Source organism: Spea bombifrons, chromosome 8, assembly GCF_027358695.1.
Source record: "Spea bombifrons isolate aSpeBom1 chromosome 8, aSpeBom1.2.pri, whole genome shotgun sequence".
Taxonomy (NCBI): Eukaryota; Metazoa; Chordata; class Amphibia; order Anura; family Pelobatidae; genus Spea; species Spea bombifrons.
This window is the reverse complement of record NC_071094.1, coordinates 25,783,555-25,809,341: the sequence shown is the minus strand read 5'-3', so window position 1 is coordinate 25,809,341 and position 25,787 is coordinate 25,783,555. Positions and strand designations below refer to the sequence as shown.

Here is a 25,787-nt window from a genome sequence, read left to right as displayed (position 1 = left end):
GAATGGCTTGTATGCAAATGTACGTGTCATTGATGATCATATTCACATTTTTCGACCAAAGTTTAACACACAGATAAACCTCCCAGCAGAGGTAAGGTTTATACGTTTATTTTTGTTTTGCGATCATTTTTGGCACAAAACCCTGTTATATCCACATGAAAGCCAACATCTCTGTCCACCTTGGCATATGTTGGTTCAAATTAGCCCATCTATTGGCTGCAAGTATATTCTGTAAACGTTCCAAGTCCCTCTAGGCATCATTCCATCTGCTTAAGTTTTAGTCTCAAGCTGTTAAGAAAGAAGGGAAGAAAAAAAAAAACGATTTTCTAAATAAGAATTTATGTAAGGAGGTAAGTAGCCAAGCTCTAAAATATCATTCAAATGAAGAAACATCCCCCACAAAAAAAATAAAGGTCGGCTTAAAAAGAAAATCTAATTCTCCAAGCTTCCGTCCCTAACGATCCACAAATAGGCTTTCATTTGCATAGATACAGGGACATTTTTAGCAGAAGAAAAATAACGTCTGTTCAGACACTAAAGATACATTTTTTACTATTACTCAATGAGAAAAATGTCTATGTAAACAGTGACTGCTGAAAATTAATCTTAGCACAGTATGCATGGCATTATGCCAGATTTCTGAAAATCTGAAACTTTTTACAAAGTATTTATATACATAATCTTTTATTTTTTTCAGAGCGCCAACAATTTATGCATCCCTTACTATTATCTATCTATAGACTGTATATATATAAATATATATATATATATATATATATATATATATATATATATATATATATATTCCGCTGTCCATGGTACTAACAGAGGAATGAACCTTCAACCAAATGCATTTACAATGAAAATGCTACCTAATAAAGTGGCTTGCAAAAGTCTGACTTATCCAATATAGATTGTGTATGAATGGGCTTAACCCCTTAATGACAAAGCCCGTTCAATGGGTTTAGGGACCGCCCATTGTCCTTAAGGGGTTAAAGGAACAGTCATGATATTCTTTTTGTATTGTGATATGCCCCTTAACTGAAGGTCCCATGCTCTGCAGAGCTACCTGGACCTTTTTGATTGCACATTAGCCTGTTCAGCTGCATTGGCACAGATGGGTTAGTCCTAAAAATTAGGCAACCTGTACAATCCATCGCATGATATAGTGGTAACAGATTGAATTTTACAAGCCCACCACACTACAGAATGATAATTTTATATATGTCCATCTATGTAGAAGATAGATACAAAGTATGTATAAAATATATATACATATTCTATGTAGCCGGCACTCTAGGAGTTGAAGGGGTTTAGCTCTTGTAGACTGATAAAGCTCAGACCCGCTGCATGTCTCAGTGTAGTTCTCCAAAATATCACAGTGTCTTGGATATACTAATACAAGAACGTGTACATTACAGGTCATATGAGGATCTAAGATAACATCCTCCTAATCTTTTAAACAGTGTGATGTCACAACAAGCAGAAAAAAAAGTAAAGGTCAAGGCTTTTAAAGACAATGGGCTTTCTTTAACCTGAAGGCTAAATGTATATGTCTGCTATAACATGTGAAAGGTCACTTCAAGTCCAATGACATCCCGCAAACCTTCGTGTCAGTTCAATAATTCTTTTGTGGGAGGATGTATCAAAATAGCTAAACCCTTTGAGAAAATAGTATGAAAGTAACAGGTTACATTCTCCATGGGCCACTTAAAGGAATCTGCAACACCATGGTATGTTTAGTAAGAGAGCACACATAGAACACAAGGGATGCTACAGTCATGAGCTGGAAATGTCTTGGTAATGTGTAGATCACCAAGTCTTACCCACCGAGATATGAGTGCGGTTGCCTAGTAAACGGCACTGGGGGAGCCTATGCCAGAATTACGCTGTTTTACTGATGGCCAACTTTAAAATAAATGGACTTCCCTGTTTTAGGGGATTAAGTAGGGGGTAGGTGGACACACAAGGAGGGATTCTGTGTGGCCAAATGCCGCTCCCCTACCCAGAGAAAGAAGAAAGTGACCAAGAGGCCCAGGGAAGTAGGCCTTAACTCAGAGACTCTAGGTCAAACCCGGAGAGTTCCTAGGTATGGTGGTCAGCAACATGTAAAAATTAGAAATTCGATGTGTTCTGGAAAAATGTCTGATTCAGCAACCCTAGAAGGAAGGTGAGTTTGGGACTGAGAAACCATTTGTTACACATGGCTTTTATTACTAAGTAAAGCCTCAGTGTGAAGCAGCAACCAATCTTTCTACCAAACAGCTCTATACCAAATAGCCCACTTATGCCTTAATAATACTGTTCAACTTAATAGTCACTAATGGCACCTGGAGGGTCCAAATGAGTTCCACAGCGCAGTAGTAGAACACCAACCAGAGGTCATACGAGTATTTTAGAACATGCTTCTATTACTCTTGTTATTTATTGACAAATGTGAAGAGACAACATACTGAAGTTCCAGTTCCAGAACAGAAATGTACTTTTAAAAGGAAAGAAGGTGATCACAATGATCTGAAACAGGGAGACAATTGGCAATTTTGAAGAACTTAGAAGAATAAGACTCGGAGAAGGTGGTAGAATGTGACATACACAATGGGTGTGTGGAAGAAAAGGAGCGGAAGTAAAATTCAACGAAACTCTAAGCACAAAGAAGCCTAAGAACAAAGCAAAACAGAAACAAAAGGCCTACTATGCTAGAAATAGGCCCTCCTGTAAAGACCACCACAAAGGCACCACATAGCCTCTAAAAAGCAAACTGTCTGATGCTAAGGACAGGGTTATGACATCATATCCCGTGTCGGGGAGACACAGACCTTTTCTAACTTCAATAAATGAATGATATTTTGAAAGTTACAGATAAAACATAAACGCTCAGTGAAGTCATACATTAATGTATTATTGTTATTATTACTATTATTACTACAATATTATACTTAATCACAATTGTGGAAAATGAATATTTATAACGGCATCAAACTACGTTTTAGAGTAGAGATTATCTAGTAGAAATACAACAGGCTGGGACAGTAAAATTATTATTTTTTTCCTTTAAAGGGGGAACGATCACCTTTAAAGCTTTTAGCATAACTAAATTAATTTATCAAAACCACCTATCGCTTATAACTTTTTTTTTGTATTTCCTTCAGTATAATTATTTTGAAGATAATGAGTTTAAACATTTAATCCCAAAGGGGCAGAAATCTGTGCCATTCGTGGCCACACTTACATTATTAGTAGCATTTAATTTAATAAGTTACGTTACCCCCCGAGGAAAATATCTAGCTTTAGGAATATTAAAAAATGTAACAATTAGGAAGCTTGTACACTTTACCATAAAATATTTTATTTATTGATTTTTTTTTTATTCATAATCGCTAGATATTTCACGAAGCTAAAGAGCTAAAAGTATTTTGTTAAAAAAACCGTAAACTCCTATATTTAAAAGGGAAAAAAATTAAATAAAAAGTTATCCATAGCATGACAGATGACTTCTGGGTTCAATTCCTAGATTTCCTATGAAAAACACAAAAAGTTGTATTTATTTATTTAAATGACTTTATATATATATATATATATATATATATTTTTTTTTTTTAATTATAAGATTCTATTCAAACGACCCCTGTAAAATCCAGACTTTTGCAGAAAATGCAGATCGCACAAGTAAACAGCTAAATTCCGAGGACACAAATACAAAAAACAAACTATCGCTAACTGCTAAGCGCGCGATTACGTTGAGCGAGCATGTCCCATAATCATAGCTCAGCGTGCACCGATTCCACCTAAAACACGATGTCCCTGATCCGATTCTCATTGAAGCCAATCATGGGAGTGCCGCTTCCTCTGATGTCACTGATTTGCCGCTGTGTTTAATTAATATCTTTTGTTTTGGCTCGCAGCAAATAATGTGTATCGACCGATGTAGTTATGTCTTTAAAATAATGTAATTACATTTATGTGTCGACTATTGGTGTGAAAACGTATGATTGGATCAGAAGCCGTACATATAAATAGTTTACCATTCCCGAGAGTCCCGCTAAAGAAGAACACATATTACAGTACTTTGTGAATACTTTAATATACATCCTTCTAAAAGAAACAAAAATCACCAATTACTCGAGGGAGAAGCTGCTGCCCTGCAACTGCAGCTGCCCTCTTCCTCTGTGGCCCAAGGATTTTTGCTACTGATCGGCTGCTTTAGGAAAGTTCCGCATTGAACTCGACCATGCCCACAGCGGTGGCCAAGCGGTGAGTATATCACATGTATCTCAGCTATCAAAGTGCATGCGGTGGCTGGAGTGTCCCTTTAATGTATTGTAAGTATTGTGGCTTCTTTTCAGCTACAGCCCAAGTTAGTATTGAAAGGATTTGTCACTAGTATACTATTTATCGCCTCTCTGCGCGTTTATTTCAGCTTCCTATGACGTCTGGAGCTACTGACTCCACACGTGGGTGACGTTCCTCATTTATTGGGTGATCCTGAGACATATGCACACTATGGGATTACCCTGACACGCCGTTATCAGTAATACCGCGTGCGTACTTAGGTTTAATGCGCTCGATCGGATGATGCTCACCTGGTGCCGTATATATGTAAACGCGTAGTATTATTAATTGAGTCATATAGTGACATCATAGTCCACAGCGCTGTACAATGGGTTAATATGATCTCGTAATGCATCACATAACAATTTGGACTGACAGCCCTGCACAAGCGAGCACACAATTCCTGCTTAAGTGCATTGTCTTGGACATTAAATAACGAAAAATCCATCAATCCTTGTTTATAAAAAAATAAAATGACATTTAGTTCTTTTTTTTATTTGTTGGTAGTTTTTCCTACTATTAGAGTATAACATCAAATATTCTGACATGTAGGGCATTTATTACAGCTTTGTATGGTACATTAAATTTTTTTCTACGTACGTCTTGTGGGATTTAGACGTGTTTTTTTTATGATCTTGAATGTATTGGTAAAATATATCCAATTAATTCCACCCCCCCCCATTTAATTGCTTAGGTGTAGTGATTACCAGCTAATAAACTGGAAATATTCAGATAGGATTACTCTTCATTATAACCTTGCTAGCAAAATGCTTATTATTACTATTATTATTGTTATAAAATGGCTAGCACAATGCATAGGTAAAATGGTTACACACTATCAATTTATTTTGCTAATACTAAAGTCAAAAGAAAACAAAGAACATTATTATGATATATATATATATATATATATATATATATATATATATATATATAATAAATGGGCATAGAAACATAGAATTTGTTTTTATTCCCTCAATGTATTTGCCCTTACCACGTCTGATGGGGATATGCTCCATTTATCTACCACCCTCTAGGTACAACTTTCGGACATTACATCTCCATTATCTTTTTCCCGTGTTTCTACTGTATGTGAAGTTAAATTACACCGGAATAAAGTTATTTTGGGGCATACCTCCTCCAAAACATACATATATGTTTTGGAGGAGGTATGCACATTTTATATACAAAATAAAATAAATAAATAAATAATTGTTTATTGGATAGTGTTGGAAAGATTTGCATAAAATATCCCTGTTTGGGGATTATTTTAAAGCCAAAGGAGTCCCAGCAGATTGTTGGGGTTTAACTTTCATGAAACAAACTTTTATATAATAAACATATGCGAACAGATATAGAGAGAGATGATAGACAGAGTGATAGATAGATAGATAGATAGATAGATAGATAGATAGATAGATAGACCTGTCTGCATGTTGTATTGATGATAATTAACTACTTCGTGCACAAGTGAAACGTTTTGCCGCCGCCGTGGAATACGTTTCCTTGGGGTGCCTTGCAGCTCTCTGGCCATGCATGTGTTAATTGTGAGCAGTTGTCTCCCTCCATCCTTTGCCATTTTCCAGGCAGCTCCTCCCCTCCCCCATCCCCTCTGCTGCTCCGCGGTCCCTTCTGCTAGTGCACCTGCAGCAGCCCCCCTTTCCCCTGCGCGCTGCCGCAGAACGGGCGCGCGCCCTTTATGACAGGTCGCCGCGCGCTCCCGACTCCAGGAGCCCCGTACCGGAGGAAACAATGAGAGCGCCCGGCACCGATTGAAGCGTCAGCGGGTGTTGGAGAGGGCAAGGCACCCGGCGGCGAGCTTGGAGGAGGATGCTGGAGCGAATTGGCAGAGCGTAGGCAGGTGCACGGGGTCCCCGTCTCATCCCGCTCTCCACCATCCTCTTCTCCTCCAGCCCCCTCCTCCGGGAGATGCAGAGAGCAGGGTGATGCACAAAGGGCTGTGCGCGCTGGGGAGGATGCAGCATCCTGCAGGAGGAGCAGAGACAGGGAGGAGCATCCACCTGCTGCAACCGGGGCTCCCAGCCCAGCTCCGTGTGCCACAGTGACTGCTGCAGAGGGGGCGACACTCGCCACTGAACCGGCATACCGAGGGGCACTCGCCGCTCCAGCGTCTCACGGGCCACCCTGATCCAGCGCAGGAGAGGACACTGCCTGCCCCCGGGCCGCTACTCCCCGATCTCTCCCCAGAAGCCAGAGGAACTGCACTAGCAGGCACAGGGGGCAGCCATCCTCCAGACTCCTCCACACGGGCATCAAGCACCACCCCCCAGTCATGTGAGGCTGCCTTCCCCTAGGTAAGTAGCTGCCTGTTACTTATATAGATGTGTGTGGGAGGAGGGTGCCAGGGCCTGGTGCGGCATGTACCCGGGTACCCCGTGCCACACCGTCATCGGGCAGCCCTATGAAGTGGCCTTTCCCACACGGCACTGCTTACTCCGGCTGCCATGCTTCTTCCATGGAACATTTCTCCAGGCATTCTACTTGGACTGGGATCTAGTGATCTAGTGATCAGGGTGCCAGGCACGGCCCGGCTACCAGTAAGCAGGTCCTGACCGTGAAGCCTGGGTATTAGTGCCTGAAATGGGAGGTTGCATTTTGTCAATGGCCTCCTAATGAAAGCACCATCAGTTCATCAGCCTATGCCCATCACCTCTCTCCCATGCCACGATCATGTGCATCTCATTGCTAGTCTCAATATGTCCCATTTTAATTAAGCATATCTAGTGGAGTTTAACCAAACGTCATATATTCCATGCTTTTGATCTCATGTAATATTATTTGGAAGTGAAGACTTGGTCATGATGTGTAGGATAGAAAAATAGGTGTGCTGACATCCAGAGATCCATAACACATTAACAGCCCTATTGGACATGTAAAATGCTTTGTATAAGTAGTAGAATATACGTTCACACGGTGACTCCGAGAGTCTGCTCAGGTATATAAATGTTGGCTATCAGAATCTTGACTTGAAGCTTGTGGTCCAGCTGGCCCAAGTAATGTGACATCACTATAGCCCACACTTCTACTGTGAATAGATTTAGAAGACCAATGGAGCACAAACCCCAAGTATCATGGCGCATCTGGTTAGGGCCAGAGGTAGATGATGTTTATACATTTGTGTTTTAAATCCATCCCCATGGGTGGGGGCCGCCATAATGTTGTTTTTTTTATTGTTTTAAGTGTCACCCAGGACACATGGCAGACTGATAGTAACAACCGCTTCTGGGAGAGCAGAAAAAAACATTCCGTTTGTTGGGCTAATGCATTTTAAAGCCTACTATTTTAATATTATTAATTCATTATTATTAATTATTATATAATATTTATTATGTTTTTAATAAGGTTGAGGTGGCAACATTATTAGCGTTAGTAAGTCACAATATTGTCGTGTATTGTAATGCAGAATACTTCTGTGTAGCCTGGAATTTTTTTTCAGTTGACATGCTGACCTAAACACTTAGAATAAGTCCCTATAATAGTTAATTACGTAGAATGATTTGTATGAGGCACAGCATACCCTATATATATATATATATAGATATATAGATATATAGATATATAGATATATATGTGTGTGTTAACATGTTATTTGTTTGTAATTTTGAAACTATCTTGGTTTGATACATAGTTTTTGGTATTCTACCAAGCAATGCATGGTACAAATAGATGTTGACTTAGCCAGAGGCCATTACTGTGCTGTCTATTACTCTATATGTTCCAGCGCCCCTTTCTTGCCCGCTTCTTTGGGGACAGAGTTCCTCTCCGGTGTTACAACCACGCAGCGATTTACTGTGCAAAATGAGTTTTTTTCAGACGTCAAAAAAAAACTGCTGCCAAAAATCAAACACGGTGTAGCTCTCATTTACATATTAATGAGAGAGCTGGCAAGTAGTGGGCAAGTGAATGACTGCTTGGAATGGATACCAGTGAAAAATTTGGTTGCTAATACAATTATCCATCTGTGTCGGGAGAGGGGGAAATCTCCACTGGGAACATTTGGTTACACTTTCAGACTCCTGATATGTACAGATTAACCCTTCCGTGGAGCTGTCCATGCTAGGATTAAGAAAATTAAAAAAATATATCGACATCATTGCAGACGCTACTAGTGAATAATCATTAAAAGGCTATACGCATGTTTTAATGGTACGGAGAAATAGTAAATTGCATGATTCTAGTAATGCACTGTTGTATTTAATTGTGTAGTGAGCTAGCACTTCTCCGCACGCTTGTGGTGCAGTATTCTGCACGCTTTGTATTGTTAATATTGCTTTGGTTTACGCGCTTCTGCATACACAAGCACGAGAGAACACGGGGACTGATGGCATCGACACATTCGCCCATTTACAGGGCATGTTTTCAGGAATTTATGACCAAAATGGAACAATCACTACTTTCATAGTCTTCAGATCTAAAAAAAAATTCTGAAAATTTCTCACTATGAGAAGATTGTATATTATTAGTTATATAACAGCGAGGTAAAAACTCACGTCACAGCAAAATAAATCAACGAATCAGCATCTAAATAAGGTAATGTCATTTTTGTCTTAAATGTAAATGGGCAACGATGCCCTCTTTTATGCCAATTTTAAGGATTCTTTTTTTTCCCAGACGGTGCTGCCCAACTTGTCTTAGGTAATGCTTCTGGGTTTATTATTATCATTTATTGTTTTATATAGCGCCATCATATTCCGCAGTGCTGTACAATGGGTAGAGAGGACATGACAAGTAGTAAAATATCAGTTTGACTTACAGAACATGTGAGGAGGGTTTACCGTTTTATTTGTTCACTGTCAGTGAAATCTCTGGTGGCAGGTCCCATGATTAAACCCCCTGCGATCCCTTTGCATCAGTGCTGGGTGCCTTGGTAGACAGGCCAACATGCCTTCAGCCTAAAAGGATCTGGTGCCAAGTGGCTGGCGGTCTTAAAGATGTCATGTAATGGCATCCTGCCACCCCTGACAGATAACACCATTGAGAAACTGTAGAGATGAGCCCATTATACAACTCTTTTTCCCCATCATTATGCTCTTTTGTGCCTAGACCACTACGCAATGCTCTCTCTATTGGTCTAGGGCAGAAAAGAGCATAATGATGGGAAAAAGAGTTGTATTCTGCCCATGCTATGGGAAGTAGTTGTACAGCATTTTTATCTGATGAATGTAGCTGCACTAAAAAGCAGAAAAGTAGGGGTTAATAAATAAAATGTCCGTTTATTTAATAATGAGAAAAATGTCCATTACTCCACCTTAAAGCAGCCCCCAACTTTTGACCACAAGTAAAGGGCTGATCTACATGGTATATATTTCCAATTAGGACAGATGAATGGGGCGGTGGAGGACTACAGTTTTGGAAGCCATTTTAGTGATAAAACATGTAAAAAGCCGTTTAAAGTTAGGAAGACCTTTAGGTGGTACCTGCTGCACCAGGAGTTTTTAGCACCATAGCCAAGCTCTGGTAAAGCCTACAAAAATCTGAAGATGATGATGATGACCTCATGTAATCCACTAACTAACTAGAATGCCAACTAACTAGAATCTCCTTGTACTCTTTGACCCGAGCCTGTTAGGAGCTATGGCTGGAGCTGGGCTTAACCCTTAGAGTTTGGTTGCATCTGGTTAAAAGTCGGGAAGTTTGGAGGATTAGGTATGTTGGTGAATTATGTTTTGTTGGTGCTGTAATGTGCAATACAAGTAAACGTGGGATGTCCCGGGTTTAGCCCAGGTGAGATTTTGTGTGTAAACATGCAAGAAATGGCCATGTGTAGTAGTTGGATTTACGGGACTATGCTGGTGTACGGCAATCTTCTGTTTATGGCTGAATGGGAAGTGATATGACTGCAATGCACATACTTCATTCATTTGGAATACACGAACACAGAGGCATGTTGTACCCTAACAGAAAGATCTGCTCTGTAAAGGAAACTGTCACTTTTTGAGCTATCTTATAGTTGAATGCAGCACTCCAAATCATCTATCCCTTGTGTTATTGTTATTATACTAAACATTCAATTTTTAAGCCATGTAAATTTGCATATTCTGAAATACGCAGCGCTTTTAATGCAAAAATCCCTTTATTTCCCCAAATCCCTCGGTGAATATTGCATTGATCCCAGGATGTCAGCCAGGAACACTCTTCTTTGACTCTACCTGTATTGTTTTTGCGGTCTACAGATTGAGTGTAATCATGTTGTTTTAGAGCAAAGCAGCGATATAAAGCACAATGCAGCAGTATGACGGCAGATCTCACAGCATAACTTTCTCTATTAACCCCTTAAGTGCAATGCGGGGTCCCTAAACCTATTGAAAACAATGCATTTTGAGCCCGTACATATACATTAAGGGGTTAACACTAATAAAATGTAAGGAGTGGGTAAATGTGTTGGAAAGCCAGGAAAAGGGCTTGAAATAAAGCTGTAACAGACGTATGAAGTAGAAGGGCATGCGGATGATAAACTAGGCATCTGACATTGTACAAGGTTCATAGATATGATTCCCAGCAGAAATACTCGGACATTTCAGGTAGAATGATGCATGCTTATGTCTCGCGTTTACTAATCAAGGAGCAGAAATTGGACCATTCCCTTCTAATCCATATTTAAGTGTTTCAGTTTTATCAGCCTACCAAAAAGCAGCTGTCGGTAGCAAGATGCCGGCGTATGATTAACCCTGTTTGGCACCACCATGGTTGATTGTACGGTGATGCATAGGTTTCTAGTTCCTCCGGCTTAGACGGGGTTAATTCAATCCTTCAGAGACAAATAGCTTTTCAGCTTGACATTGCTAATGGATCTGGCTGATAAATAGCCCTCAGAGTGTTTTTCAGTTAACCACACTACATTTCCGTGTCCTTGCCAGCATTAAGAGCTACAAGGCATGTAGATGGCTGTTACCGGGGAGCAGGAATACCCATCTGATCACGCTTCCCCTCTTATGGAAGTATTACTGAGCGCAGTAGGGGGATGCGACCCTCTAAGACGGTTCGGAACAGGTTCCGTATTAGGACTCATCCAATTTCCTATACGTTCCGGCGGCCCCGGAAATGTCCGATAGGCAGTATTATTTGAAGTACTGGCAAAAAAGTGATTCTTTTCTATTTTGATCGTAATTGTATCGTTTGTTAATAGATAAAAATGTATCCTGTTTATTTTCCTATCTAGTAGAGTTTGCGGGACACGCAGCCGTACATTTTACAGATATTTACAGATCCCAGGAGCCAGAAGAGCCTAAGAAATGCTACATTGTATGTCTGTCACATTTCTATATTTTTGTGCAAACTACCGCACCAGAATCTCTTGCAAATGTTTCGTTTGGGTTTTTGGGCACCCATTTGATCATATTATTCTTTGTCTCTGAACACAAGGATCTCAGATCTGGCATTGGCACTAATGAAGCAGCCATGGCATAAATAAAGGTTATTTTTATATAACTGTCCCTTTAACGTAATTCATTCAGCCACCCAGGGGCCGGCCCAAAACAAAATGCCGCCTGGGGTGAAGTTTAAAATGCCGCCCCCTCATTATCTACCCTTCTCCCCCCCCCGTACTTACCTTTCAGCAGTCCTGCGGCGAGTCTCCCTGCTCGGTCTCGGTGCCGGCTTGAAATGCTGAGCGCCGGAAATGACGTCATCTTCCAGCGCTCAGCATTACAAGCCGGGACCGAGACTGAACAGGGAGACTCACCGCAGAGGAGAGAGAGAGGGGCGCCGAGCGGGTACTGACAACTTGGTAAGTGAAAACCACTCAGCGCCCCTCTCTCTCTTCTCGGCTTTAAAAAAAAAAAAGGCCTTGGGGCAGCAAAGTGCCGCCCCTTCAAAAGTGCCGCCTGGAGTGGTTGCCCCACTCGGCTCCATTGTCGAGCCGGCCCTGCAGCCACCCCATGGTATACAGAAGGTTTCCATCAAATACTCCTCAGAGCTGCTTGGTCCCACATCCTTGTTCTTGATGGCCCAGATGGGTGCTGGCAAGGTTCAATAGTGATCCTGCATCTAGGGGAGAATGCACTGGGAGTGCTGCGTGTGCATGCACAACACAACTGTGCCTTCTCATTGCGTCACTGTGACATTCAAGTGAATTATATTTTATAAATGTACCAGCAATGTCGACATTGCGACAACAAACCAATGACCTGAGGCTACAAACTTGAATTGCATCTATCATGGAGACATTTGGATCCCGCGTTAAAGAATGCATATTTGATCACACTGTGCCAGCCAAATTGCTAGTTTTTACAGTTCCTTTGCATCTCTGCAGAATTGGTTGTGCTAATAATTAGGCGGTTGCGCATGATGAATTCATGCCACTGTTTATCCACTGGATAGATTTTTTGCTGTGTGCAATTGCTAGCAAGTTTCTGGATTTAATTCATTCAATTTTAAGCTATTTTTTTATATAAAGAATACATTTAATCCTAGGACTGGCATGTTGTGGTCACAAAGGGGTTAATGGAATTGTTCTGATATGGCATGCATGCCGGTCGCTTCTTACTAGGAATGGTCATTCTCTGATACCTTTTTTCTTGCAGCTTATACGTTAATTTTAAGCGATTGCTAAATTATGGTGAATTTATAGGTCGCTGTGCTTGTTGAGAAGGACGTATAGTAAACATAAAGCCACGTGGCCCATTCCAGTGGCGGTTTGCTTGTTTGAACACACACTGCCTGCATCAAGGGATTGGATTCTTTTTTTTTCTGCCTTTGAGACTGTTCTTTGAACAAAAAAATCTGCATTTACAGACAGAATTGGTATAGGGATCCTTCCAGATAGTAGAATTAAGGCACGTATATATACTGATGCCAACCTTCTTTTCTCAGTGCAGAGGGGATGTGTTTCAGGTATAGAATTGTCCGCATCTCCGTGGGCCACTCACTCCTTTTGTTCGTTTTTGATCAAACACAGATTTTTTTTAAGCTATTTTCCATTGCGGGCAAATATCACCCCATTCTAGAATGCCTCCTCGCACCCTCAGAACTGAGATAACTCTTTAGTGAATGTCCCGCCCCGCCAGCATATCTTATTTTTGGATTACAATAACACCACCGAAAGCTTTTTTTTTTTTTTTTACTAATTTACATGAAATTTGGCCTGTGCAGTGAGAACCTGCGTGTCTCTTGATGTGCCAAGTTTGCCGCTGATTGGTTGTATGGTTGCGAAGATACTGAAAGCTAAAATTACTTTTTTGTGCGTTTTTTTGGCAGTTTCTCGTTGAAGCAGTTGGGAATTTCAGTGTGAAACGCTCAGAGTAATATTTTTCTGTTTTTAAAATAAAGTAGACCAATTAGCATACATATTTTAGTGTATGTTTTTTTCCCTTTTTATTATAACTTCTTTAAAGGGATACTTTTTAAAAAATGTAATCAACTTTTTGACATTCTGAAAGCGCGGTAATACCTGTGTCAGTTGTTTTGTGCAAAAGAGGTACATTTATAAAGGATACAAACATAAATGAAGCATTTCACTCACTTGTGATGAGTATATGCGTCTGACTTGTGTTCTAGGTTCTACAGGTCGGCTGCTAACTTCAAAATATTTTTGGGGGAAATTACCGGTATTCCAGATCTTATTCTAGAAACATTGCGCAGATTTATCTGTGTGATGCAAGGTAGGTAACATATATTTAGAAGCAAATAGAGGATCACAAACTGCTTGGCACAGTTGCCTGGGTAATAGAACATATTGGGAGTTTTACATTGTTTGGTGGCAAATACAATAGAATATCTGGAAATCTTGGTGAAATTAACACGGATGGATTAGAAACGGCTCATATAATTGGTAATGAGTACTGTCTTATTATGTATTATGACCGCTGCCTCACCCTCGATCTAGTAGATATAAATGCATTAAAAGGCATAACCGTATCTGGGTTACATTAGTTAAAACCGTTATAATCACAAACTGCTCGCCAGTGGCCATTCTCTTGCGCTCAGATCACCTTAGATAAACTGTACGTTGTGTGTATTGGTGTCTCCGGTGGGATGAATCTTTGTCCCCTTTCTCCACTGACCGTTCATTTATTTTGGAATATTTCTCTCCTGGCCCGAGAGGTGTAGATGTGAGTTTCTTGTTACCCCGCGTGGAGTGTGAACAGGGATTGAGCACACGAATGTGCCTTTCCTTGTCTTATTTCTCGCTCCTGAAGTGGAATTGTCCTTCCGCTCACCCCTTTATAATTTGAATGCCCTTCTTCTTTCTGGAACCTTGGGCTAACGTTAACGAGGATGCATCAGCATGGATTAATCTGAATGTGGTGCCTGGAGACAGTGCTGCCAGGTTTATCAATGCAATATTTGACTTTGTGTGATGTAGCACCCCGTTAACATGCTATACAGAAAGAGACGTAACCCCCCCCCCGGTGGGTTTTTATCATTTACGTTAAAGGAATAGTCACTCATATATTTTTTACAGGAATTAGCAATGTCTCCCCAGCATCTCTGTAGTTGCTAGTGTAATCGTATGATAAACATTCCCCACCCTTCGTCTAGTGGGACAGCAGCACAACGGGGTGCCTCTGTGTTTAGTCCCAAACCCAGCTGCTGTGGGAGAGTGCATCCAGAGCTGATATCCTCACGAGTGTTGCCTGTCTGCAAGCGACTAATGGGGAAACTGATTGGCTGCTGAAAGACACCAATAACAAAGCCCTATAGACCCCTTAAAAATGGGGCTAGCTTTCTGAATATTTTATACAGAACTCTATGGGTGTTCTGAAGCTCAAGATACGTCATTCTCTAGTAACTTATCATCATGGTAAGGCAACCATATGGTGCTCCTCGGTGTAACTTCACATCAGCATCTCCCATACCAAATTACAAAAAAATCAAAAAATCAAGATTTGATTCAGTATGAAATGAATACAGATTTCCACGTACGAATTTATTAGTGTGAAAAGTGTTCTGGAGTTTTTTCACATATTACACACTAATAATGTCCACAAAAAGTATTGTAAATATATGAAGACATTGTATAATGATATCCCTAGTTCTGTTACAGTACGGTAATTTAGTATCGGGAAGCGATACCCGTTGTACAATGACAAACTCATAGACCGAAGTAGCCTGGGTTACTAAGCAAGCGTAGGCGAGGCTTGAAGACCCCTTGGTTGTGGACGTCCATGTTATATATGTGTCATTTAATCAGGTGTTCGCTGCAAAAACCCGCTGTTGTCTATTCTTGGTGATAAAATGGAAAACTCATCCTTTTTATTGGAATAAAAACACAAATCCGAAACATATATTTTTATGCAAACTGTCACCTATGTGAAACAAAATGTTCTGTACGTGATGTACAGCTGTTCTTTAAACATAAATATAATTATAGCAATTTTCGTCAATACTACCCCTTTAGTTAAGCTTATTTCCTACACACTGCGGCACTGCAGTATCTAGTTGCATCTTCTTTTCTTTTCTTGACCAGTTCACAAGAAATGTTGAAAGATGATAAAAGATGAGAATTTTTATTATCACCATTGTAGGTTGCTATAGGTGTCTACTTACTATACATTTTCAGAACTGTTATAGTGTCCACAAAAGTGGTTTTGACATATGTGGCTTTATATTATATTAAATATTGTTATTTATAACAATAGTGCCCTTTTAGGTACAGTAGATATTACTGTATACGACGCCAAACCAATACAGCAGAGGCTAATGAGGCTGATCAAAATTCTCTACTCAATGTAACATTTTTGTAATTAATTGCAGTCCTCCAAACACCACTCCCAGTTCTGCGGATTGCCCGCATTCTTTACAGAAATCATTTATTAATCATGTACAATGTTGTCTCATAACATAATATTTGCTGGGAACACTTAATTGCCATGTGACACAAAAGCTGGTGCTGATAGGCTGTTGCCATAGAAGCTGAAAAGTTTATCTGTCTTTCACAAAGTTTACTTTGTGCATACTTCAGATTGCTTTTGTCTTTTGGAACTTTAAATGTAAGTAGCTATTAGCAGATCATGGGTATAAACGTAATGTATTTAAAAAACAAACACATATCTGTATACATGTATTGTGCTTGTGATGAGTATTGTTAATGTTGCTTGTGTTTAACTGTTTGAGCACAGGGCCAGTAAAAACCTAGATTTTTTTGCAGCGGCCTTTGTTTAAATGGGATATATAAGGGGCAATAGATAGGAGGTTAGTAAATAAATGTTGAATTCAGACAAAATTTAGAGGGAACCCAATTTGCATTAGGAGCCCCGGAAAAGTTACGTACAAGAAGCTAGTTAAAGATCTAAAGGTAACATTTTTAATCTTTGTCTTGGAGTAAAGCAAGAAGTCTCATAGATATTAAAGTGTGTTGTCGTCAAAAGAATTAGGATATATGAAAGGATTTAGGAGGTTTCAATATTATTATTATCTTTTATTTACATAGCACCAACAATTTACGCAGCGCTTAATACAAAACATAAATTCAAGGGGTATGACAAGACGAGAATTGATGGACTAAGACAAACCAAAAGGTGGAGAGAGCCCGGCTCGCAATCTTGAGGGAATGGGATGAGGGCAAACATAAGGTGAGAGAGAAAGGTGAGAGGTAGTGTGGTGGTTGTATCAGTGGCAGGGAAGTTCTAGCAGCTAAGATGGTGCGGCTTCTCTGAAGAAGTGGGTTTTGAGATGTTTCTTGAATGTCGGGGTGAAAGCTGAAGGCTCGGTGGAAGTAGGTTCCAGAGATATGGGGCAGCACAAGTTATATCTTATAGATAGAAAGGAAGAGGTGATAAGTGAGGAGGAGAGCCTTAGCCCATGGGAAGAATGTAAGGATCGAGTAGGAGAGTATTTGTTTATGAGGGCAGAAATGTATGGAGGAGCAGTGTTATGGAGGAGCAGCGTTATGGAGGGCCTTATGTTAGTACCAGGATTTTAAATTTAATTCTAAAGTTAATAGGGAGCCAGTGGAGGGTTTCACAGACTGCGGAAGCAGAAGATAAGCGGCGTGCAAGGAAGATAAGCCAAGCAGCAGCATTTAGGACAGACTGTAGAGGAGAGAGTCAAGATGGGAAATGCTAAATGAAGAAACCAGAGTTTTGTGGATTCTTGTGGATTCTTGGGTGAGGAATGGGCAGATACGAGAGATGTTTTTTAGGTGCAAGCAGCAGGATCTGGCGAGGGACTGTGTGAGGGATGAAGGAGATGTTTGAGACATTTCAGTTCATCTGCCATTAAACTTGGTGCACTCTTGGTATTTGGGGTACCCATCAAACCATCGTTAACCATCCTTATTTCTGTACCATGTATAAAATATGTTACAAAGATTTAAAGAAACGGGAATCGGGCAGCCATTGGAAGAAGTGTTTCCACGCCGTCAGTGGAGAGGTCTATTTATTGAATGGTGTAACTTTATTGATCGTGAGAATTGTCTTTAGGCTCTTATGCGATGGGGACAGATTATCGAAAAGTGGAGATATTGTCTTAATACCTTGATAATCCTGTTGCATTGAATAATATGGCAACAAAAACATCTTTCTGACATGAGGTAAACTAATATTGTTTAATGACGCTAGTCTTGCCATTTATTTCCTGATGCGTTTTGTTATCTTTGGGATTGGGTAATAGAGCATTTGCTCTATTTGCTATCCCAGCTGGGAGCTGTGTGCTACATTTATATCTCCTGAAAAAAACCAAACACAAATCAGATGAATGGCCGGCTTTCTGCGGCTGTCATTTTTCACCGGCACAGAGGAGAGCGTCTGCTTCTTTCACCTGCTATAAACTGGTGAAAAATTAGGAGATCAATAGGGTGAAAACCATGTAGGATTTTTCAGTGATTTATCTGCATTCTTGACGCTGTAAGTCTTCCACCGATCATAAAGCATGTTTCCAATACAGATTTAGAGGTCGGTGCTTTATTTTGCACAAAGGCAACAAAGAAGACCAATTCTGTGAAATTGGTTCATGATCGTGGTTGTTGGGAATGTGTAACATCACTCATTATATCACCATAAAGATCTTAACGGATAGCAGGGTATCCAAGCTGGAGTTTTTGCCATTCATAGCGTTACAGTTTGTAGAGGAAAAATCACTTCCAAGTTGCGCAGAGAATCAGTACATGATGTCTAACAGAGACTGTTCAGCTGCATATATTACCCCTCTCTATATAAGCCCTTTTTTAAGCTTGGAATTTCCCACTATTTTGACGGTTACCATTTTGCCAGGAGATACACCCTATCATGCAAAAGCCTTCTTCTGTCAGGCGCACAACCCCCCTGTGGTTCTAGTTTTGAACATGCTTGTGAAATGGCTCCTCTATGGAAGCAGAGGTCTATATTCCCACAGAAACCCCCAATAGGCAGGCATCCTGTGGGTGACCTACCACCTCTGTGATAATCTGTGACATCGAGTTGGCCTAGGCTTACATAGTGTTTACAAACATTTGCTTTGTATCATCCCTAAACCACCCTGAGGTACCATTTGGGCCATTGGTAGTCTACGAGTCACTGAGTAACACTGACCTGAAAATGCTTCACTCAGCTTATATATCCCTTATTTCCCAACATACCCGATGCAAGTTTTTGCCATACATCTAACCATCCTTCACAAGCCCTGGCACCAGAAGAAGATATCGACTCACAACAAAGTTTATTTATGTTGCGTTATATTGGCTTAGACCACTCTGACATATATGGGGCTACTGGGTACAATGAAATAAGCGGCCATGTGATTGTATTGAAAAAAGATTCCTCATTAGTGAATAGGTTATGTGGCAATAACTAAAGGAGATTCTTCTCAATTAAATTAAACACAGAAAGTATAAATTGTGGAAGGTGAACCAAAAGCTGATTTGTTTCACTTATCTAGGAAAAGAAAGAGTCTCGTACTCTTTTGGAGGGGCAGTAGAGTATTTAGGAAATGATCTGCTGAACACGTATTCACGTACGTTTTATGCACTGTAAAATTACTCACTAAAGAATCAGCACTCTGCATCACTCGGATTTATTTGAAGAAATGTTTTCTATGTTAAAAGACATGTTGATTTTGGGAGGCTTCTTGCTCAGTAATGGCTAGCTTGCTCTTTTAGCATAGGGAAATACAACTATTGATACATATGATTTGTATGCAGTATTATTAATATTGTATAGAAATCCATTATGTCACATTGCACTTATATATATAGTACCAGCACAATTTGTAGCACTATTACAGTAGGGGGGCAGTGAAAATGAACAATAACATTAAACCTAACAATAAAAGTAACATGTTTACGCATACTGATGCAGCAGAAGACCCTGAGAATGTGTTAGAGATCTTCTCTCTATCCCTATCTCCCAATATATATATATATATATATATATATATATATATATATATATATACAGGTATATGTATATATGTATATATATACACATATATATACTTGATCGTGTCTTAGATGCATATATCTGCCCGGATCTTGCTGTTGGAGACTGGAGATAGCAGTTACCTGGATGTTTGCAGTTTTAATCTCTTTTAAATAACACTGGGGAGAGGCTTGCTCAATCAATAAAGCATAAGGCAATATATGAGGACACATCTGCCCTGTGCCATTGCGTTCTTTCTATGACATTATGCTTCTGATTATATTCACCGCTGCAGTGTGTTGGAATCAGCACTGTAGTCTCAAAGATAAACACAAAATTGCCTGTTTTCAGAGCGGATTTGGTGCAGTGCCTTGCCATGCCTTGTCATATCCGTGCACGTTGACAATACTAAAATTAAGCGCAATCACAAGTGAATTGCCTGATAACAGGTGGCCTGGCCACTGCGGCTCTGGGCATTGTAACAGCCTGTATGTGTGCTTCCCAACGGTGGATCCTGAATACAATAGAGAAAAAAGCATATAATGCTGCATCCATTCAAAGCGTACCGATCATTTTTTGTGACTGAAGATATATTCTGATGGGGGGGGGATTATAGTTGACGTTAGAATGTTATACATTAAAACTATTTCATTGTTGGGCAGCCTTTGGTTGGATGGCTGAGTGTTGTGGGAGTTGTAGTGTTTGTTAGAAGGCTTGTATATGGTGTGAAAGTACAATATAAACCTTATGCAGACTTCATTTCATGCCAGCATATACACCATGTTATTGCCTCTTCTCATGTTAGGCATCACCAGCAGTCGCCAAGCTTTGCTTACGCTGATGGTACAAAGAGCATAACTAAGCAAATGTCAGAAAATCAATCTACAAAATGCTGATCATTTGCCAGCACAAGGCGCTGATCATCTGCTAATGCTTTCTATACATATAGTAAACAGTGCTTAAGTCACTATGATTCTGTTATTATATCATATGTAAAGTGCTAAGTACACTGTTTTCATTGCAGTATTTGTTTGTTTTAATAGACAAGCATTTCTGCGGTGACAGTCACTCCCAGCCCTGCAGTCAGTCAATGCAGCTAATAATTGCCTACTTTATATGCAGTTGTGTCTCTCTCTCCGGTGCTGTGAAGCTCTGTGTTTGTGACATTGTCACACACAGGGTTATATGTCATTGAGACAGGAATCTCAATAAGTCGACCTATTTAGGGGGCATCACACACACACGACCCCCCAGTATTGATCAACGTAAACAACACTATTGTGACCTGCAGGATATATGAAAATGACCTGGGAAACACGGGCGATGTGATCACCCTAATGGCGATAATAATACTGACTTCCACCAATTTTTATACCCCTGGGGTATTATATGTTTGATTGTTTACCACAGGTTGATAAACTCCAATTTAGATGAATGTACTGTTACAGTGGCAGATTATCACTGGGTGATATATACCTAGTGGCCCAAGCTCTGCGGGCCATCGTGCCCTAGTGGATAACATGTTGATGCACACTATCAGTGGCCTTATATAGTTGCACCGTAGCCAGCCAGTTAGTCTGTGGGGTCTCATTACGTGACTCCACAGTACAAATGTGACAGCTCTCACCTTGTGGGAGCAGAAGAAGAGCGACAAGGTACGGGGATTTTGGGGTATATACGTTTGTCTAGAGGGTCATAATCCAGAAGTGCACTGCCTCTCACTGAGCCCCTCAGGTTTACTCAACTATGCTGAGGATATTAAGAAATAATGTCATTTCTGCGGCATTGGCTGCTATAGTAACTTAGTATTGATGTGCAGCGTGTCAGTGTTATCTGAGAAAGGTCTGCTGCAAGCAGCTCTTGTAAGTAATGCCGTCTGATCATATTGTGATGCAGGCATCCTGGTCAGGCGGGTCACACTATATCATCTGCTTTGCACTGTGATTTCAGTTTTGTTTGCCTTTGGGCATATGCCGGTATGTATTCCACGAGTTTTGCTGAAGAAATAGCAGGCGATCCCTGGCCTATACATAGCTGCCTTTCATCTCATGTATCCAAGCGGAAATAAAGGCTATTCAAGTGCCTGCTTCACAAAACTGCGATAGAGAGAAGTTGGAGAGAGAGATTTCCGAGGGGGGACTAGGCCAGTAATATTCCAAAACAAGAACTGGACAATGCAGCGTCCATGGTGCCCTTTGAATAAAAAACATGTAACTGGCATAACAGAGGCCCCTGCAGCTCCCACATGGCTAATGCCAGCTCCACCAAACCCTTCCTCTGCAGGCCACGTTTTCTTAAATCCCAGCACACTGGATGAGATTGAGGGCTGCGTGTGAGTATGCTACTGTGTGTGAGTATGCTACTGTGTGTGAGTATGTTATTGTGTGTACATGTGTGTGTAAGTATGTTACTGTGTGTGTACATGTGTATGTGAGTCTGTGTGTGAGTATGTTACTGTGTGTGTACATGTGTATGTGAGTCTGTGTGTGAGTATGTTGCTCTGTGTACATGTGTATGTGAGTCTGTGTGTGAGTATGTTACTGTGTGTGTACATGTGTATGTGAGTCTGTGTGTGAGTATGTTACTGTGTGTGTACATGTGTATGTGAGTCTGTGTGTGAGTATGTTACTGTGTGTGTACATGTGTATGTGAGTCTGTGTGTGAGTATGTTACTGTGTGTGTACATGTGTATGTGAGTCTGTGTGTGAGTATGTTACTGTGTGTACATGTGTGTGTGAGTATGTTACTGTGTGTACATGTGTATGTGAGTCTGTGTGTACATGAGTCTGTGTGTGAGTATGTTACTGTGTGTGTACATGTGTATGTGAGTCTGTGTGTGAGTATGTTACTGTGTGTGTACATGTGTTAGTACATTACTGTATGTGTAAGTATGCTGCTGCCCTCCTCTCCACCAAAGGTAGAGCTGTATGTTACTATATGGTACGTTACATGCAGTCAACATTACATGACGTCGTTGTGGATGTTGATGAAATGTACCAAAGCAAGGAGGTGGCAGCTTTCTGTGTTAAAGGCAAATAAAAACAAGAGAATAAAATGCTCCAATGACATAACTATGAAATGACCATGAATGATAAGACCATTGATTAAGTGGGATTGGGAATTCCGTATTGTGCAGAGCAGAATCGGCATCAGAGAAGACTGCCAGCTCTTTTCTATGTCAATCTCACGTGAGTGTTGTAGTCTGACATAAGGTAAAGGATTTCAGACTGCTGGCCCTCGGATTAGATGAACTAAGCACTTCTTATCTGACATTTAAGTCCATGTTTTATCATAGGTACAGGCCAAAGCACCTTAGGAGTATGGTCCTTCGATAGCGTGAGTGTTAGGAGCAACAACGCCACAATCCCATTCCGTATGTTTGTAAAACCCCTGCCTCAGAATGCATGTGCGATTCTTTAGGTGAGGGATTTAACACTTTGATTAAGAGTGCATCATTCACAGATAGTGGAAATGTCATTCACAGCCTCTCAGAGCTTACCTCCTCCAGAGGCTGCGGAAAGGAGGAAGAAGTAAACAAGACATTGGCATTCCAATAACCGAGCAAACAGGGGCCTCGGCAATATTCTCCCTCTGTCAGTCATCAGCAGGCACCGGGGCAGACTTCTTTTTCCAGGAGACGTAATGAGCTTGCCAGAAACCGAGCTCTTAGGGTATATTTTAAATGCGTCATGCTGCTTACTGTTCTATAACGTTTGTTTAACAAAACTGCCAGGTATCCATCGTTAAGAGGGACAGTTTCTCTTTGGGCCCCAAAGCCCCGTGTCCTTCTTTCCTCCCCTGATGTCTCTCTTTTCTTCGTGTTCCTAATGTCTGCTGGGTATGAGCATCAAAGTGCTCTACAGCACTAAAAGTTACAATGTGTGTGTATAAACAGCAGGAAATGTGTTTATAAATTACACAGTGAATACAAAACATATTATTCTACTGTCTCGCTCGGTTACATGAATAGCCAAAGTCTTGGTAAAGCCCCAAGCCGGCCGCTCTTCTAAACCCACTGCATGAAACATCACTGTCTTCCTTTGATCCTTTGAAACGTCGGTCGGTATGGTTTTAACGTCTTTGATTTGAGGCGTTGCACCATCTCCGTTCATTTTTTACCTGAAAATGAAGACCCTGAGCCCAATTTTCTTGACATGACTAAGCTAAGCTGCCTAGTGGGCTACTCACTGCCCCTTTCAACACACTTCAAGCAACAAGCAATAATACGCAAAACAGCAAAAAAAAATCTGTTTCATTATGAAATCATCTGGTTGATAGAAAATCCAACTCTCGCCATCCGGAGCAGTGATACTTTTGTAGCAGCAATCAGAACCAGGGAGAAAATAGAATTCATTTTTGATGATACGCAGCTTCTCACCTTTTCAAATGGATCTGTCATTCTCAATGATGTGGATGACAGCCCCTACCATAGGTACTTTTTTTATTTATCTGTATACTCATAGCCACGATCTTATTTTTGGTATTCAGATAATAAAATACACACGACATTAGTAAAATATGCCGGTGGATGTCCTAATTAAATAACTGTATATATGGAAGATATGGTGTGGGATCTAGAGATAGTGGGAAATAGGGGAGATCTGGGTTGAAATGGTCTCAAAAGATTACAGTGACTCCATTATAATTTCAATAATGATGTTTTTGGGGTAAGCCCATGGAGAATGTATGCATACTTAGAGGCGGTGAGGAACACTGCCTTAGACCCAAGTCCTGTATGTTGAAACTGAATTCTTCCATCATCCTTGGGCAGCCCTGGGTCAAACACCTTTTCTGCTCTCTCATACCTCCAAAATATCATCAAGATCCCCATACCATCTGTGTTTGGGGCCGGTTCCAAGTAATGTGTCAAACACACTTCTGGCAGTGAACGGGTTAGTGTGAAGGAATTAATGAGCACATCCTGAACGTTCCCGCGTCTCTTTGGGAGTCCTAGGACTTGCAGCTGTGTATAGAGTAATTTGGGTTACATTTATTCTCACGCTAAACATGCTAGTTTATGCCTAGCTGAAAATCAGCACTTTCCGGATATTGGCGCTTTGTAGCTTTTGACAACTATATATTTTATTTCCTCTGTAACATTCTGGCTTTGGGTGAACAATTTAATACATAGGCAGTGGAGGCGGCACCGAGGAAAACAGTGTTTCTTCCCCGCGCCCGCTCGGAGAAATGCCAGAACAAGAGGTCATGCCCTCAAGCTGGAGAGATGCGAACGCAGGAGACATGTGGGAAGGGACCTTGTGCTGGAGAGGCGCTAAATACAAGAATTGGACTCTAAGAACATATGGAAGACTCCCTCAAAATAGCCTAAAAATAATCTTATGGCTAATAATGCCAGGGGTACGAATAAAGTAGATTTTTATTTCAAATTCTTTTTAGCTGGATCGGAACATGAAAGACAAAAGTTGCCATCTTTCTATGTACTTTTTGTTTAATTTCTGTTTCTAGTCTATACGCCATAAAGCAATTTGTGAGTTTTTAGTAAAACCCATATTTTGTCTTTTTTGATAATGCTATAAAATATATACACACATTTCAGGCCTATGAATAAAAGAGCGGTAATTCATTAGTTCCGTGAGTACACCTGGTTCACCAAAGACCTGAATGAATCCTAGTGACCCCGTGGTTCAAGTATGGCACTTGAAGAAAGGGTAACAACGCTGAGGGCTAGCAACCGTTATTATTATTATTTATTGTTTTGTATCATATTCTACAGCGCTGTACAATCTTTTTTTCATTGTTTTAAGAAAATGTAAGCCAGTGTTGCTGAATAGCTGATACACCGGTCCGTAATATATTATATTTCCCTTGAGTTCTGATGCCATGAGAGGCGTAAGATGATAAAACCAATGCAATGTAAATGACGTGATGGAATTCCAGTTTGCCAGTAATTAGTGCGGCAAACATCAAACGTCACATCTTAATTCTATAACCGGTTCTTTTCAATAAGCCATCGGAGCTCGTAGAATCATCTACCGGGTTTGGAGGCTGCGTTGATTCTGGCTCGAACCTTTCAGAGCTCTATTAAAATATAGGACATGTTGTGGAGTCTCCAGTCTGATAATTCCCTACAGACTTGGTTATTTGACAAGATTTATTGACTTTAGTAGAAGGTAATCAAAATAAGCATAAACCATCTGTTCTGTA

The 25,787-nt window shown here is 40.5% G+C and overlaps 1 protein-coding gene across 1 annotated transcript in view; it reads left to right on the top strand.

Moving 5' to 3' along the window:
- Positions 1-6,310: 6,310 nt before the first annotated feature.
- Positions 6,311-25,787, top strand: part of NEXMIF (neurite extension and migration factor) — a 136,498-nt gene continuing 117,021 nt past the window's right edge. The window contains exon 1 of the mRNA XM_053474002.1: positions 6,311-6,644. The gene's annotated coding sequence lies outside the window, so the exon portion shown is untranslated. The remainder of the gene's footprint in view (positions 6,645-25,787) is intronic.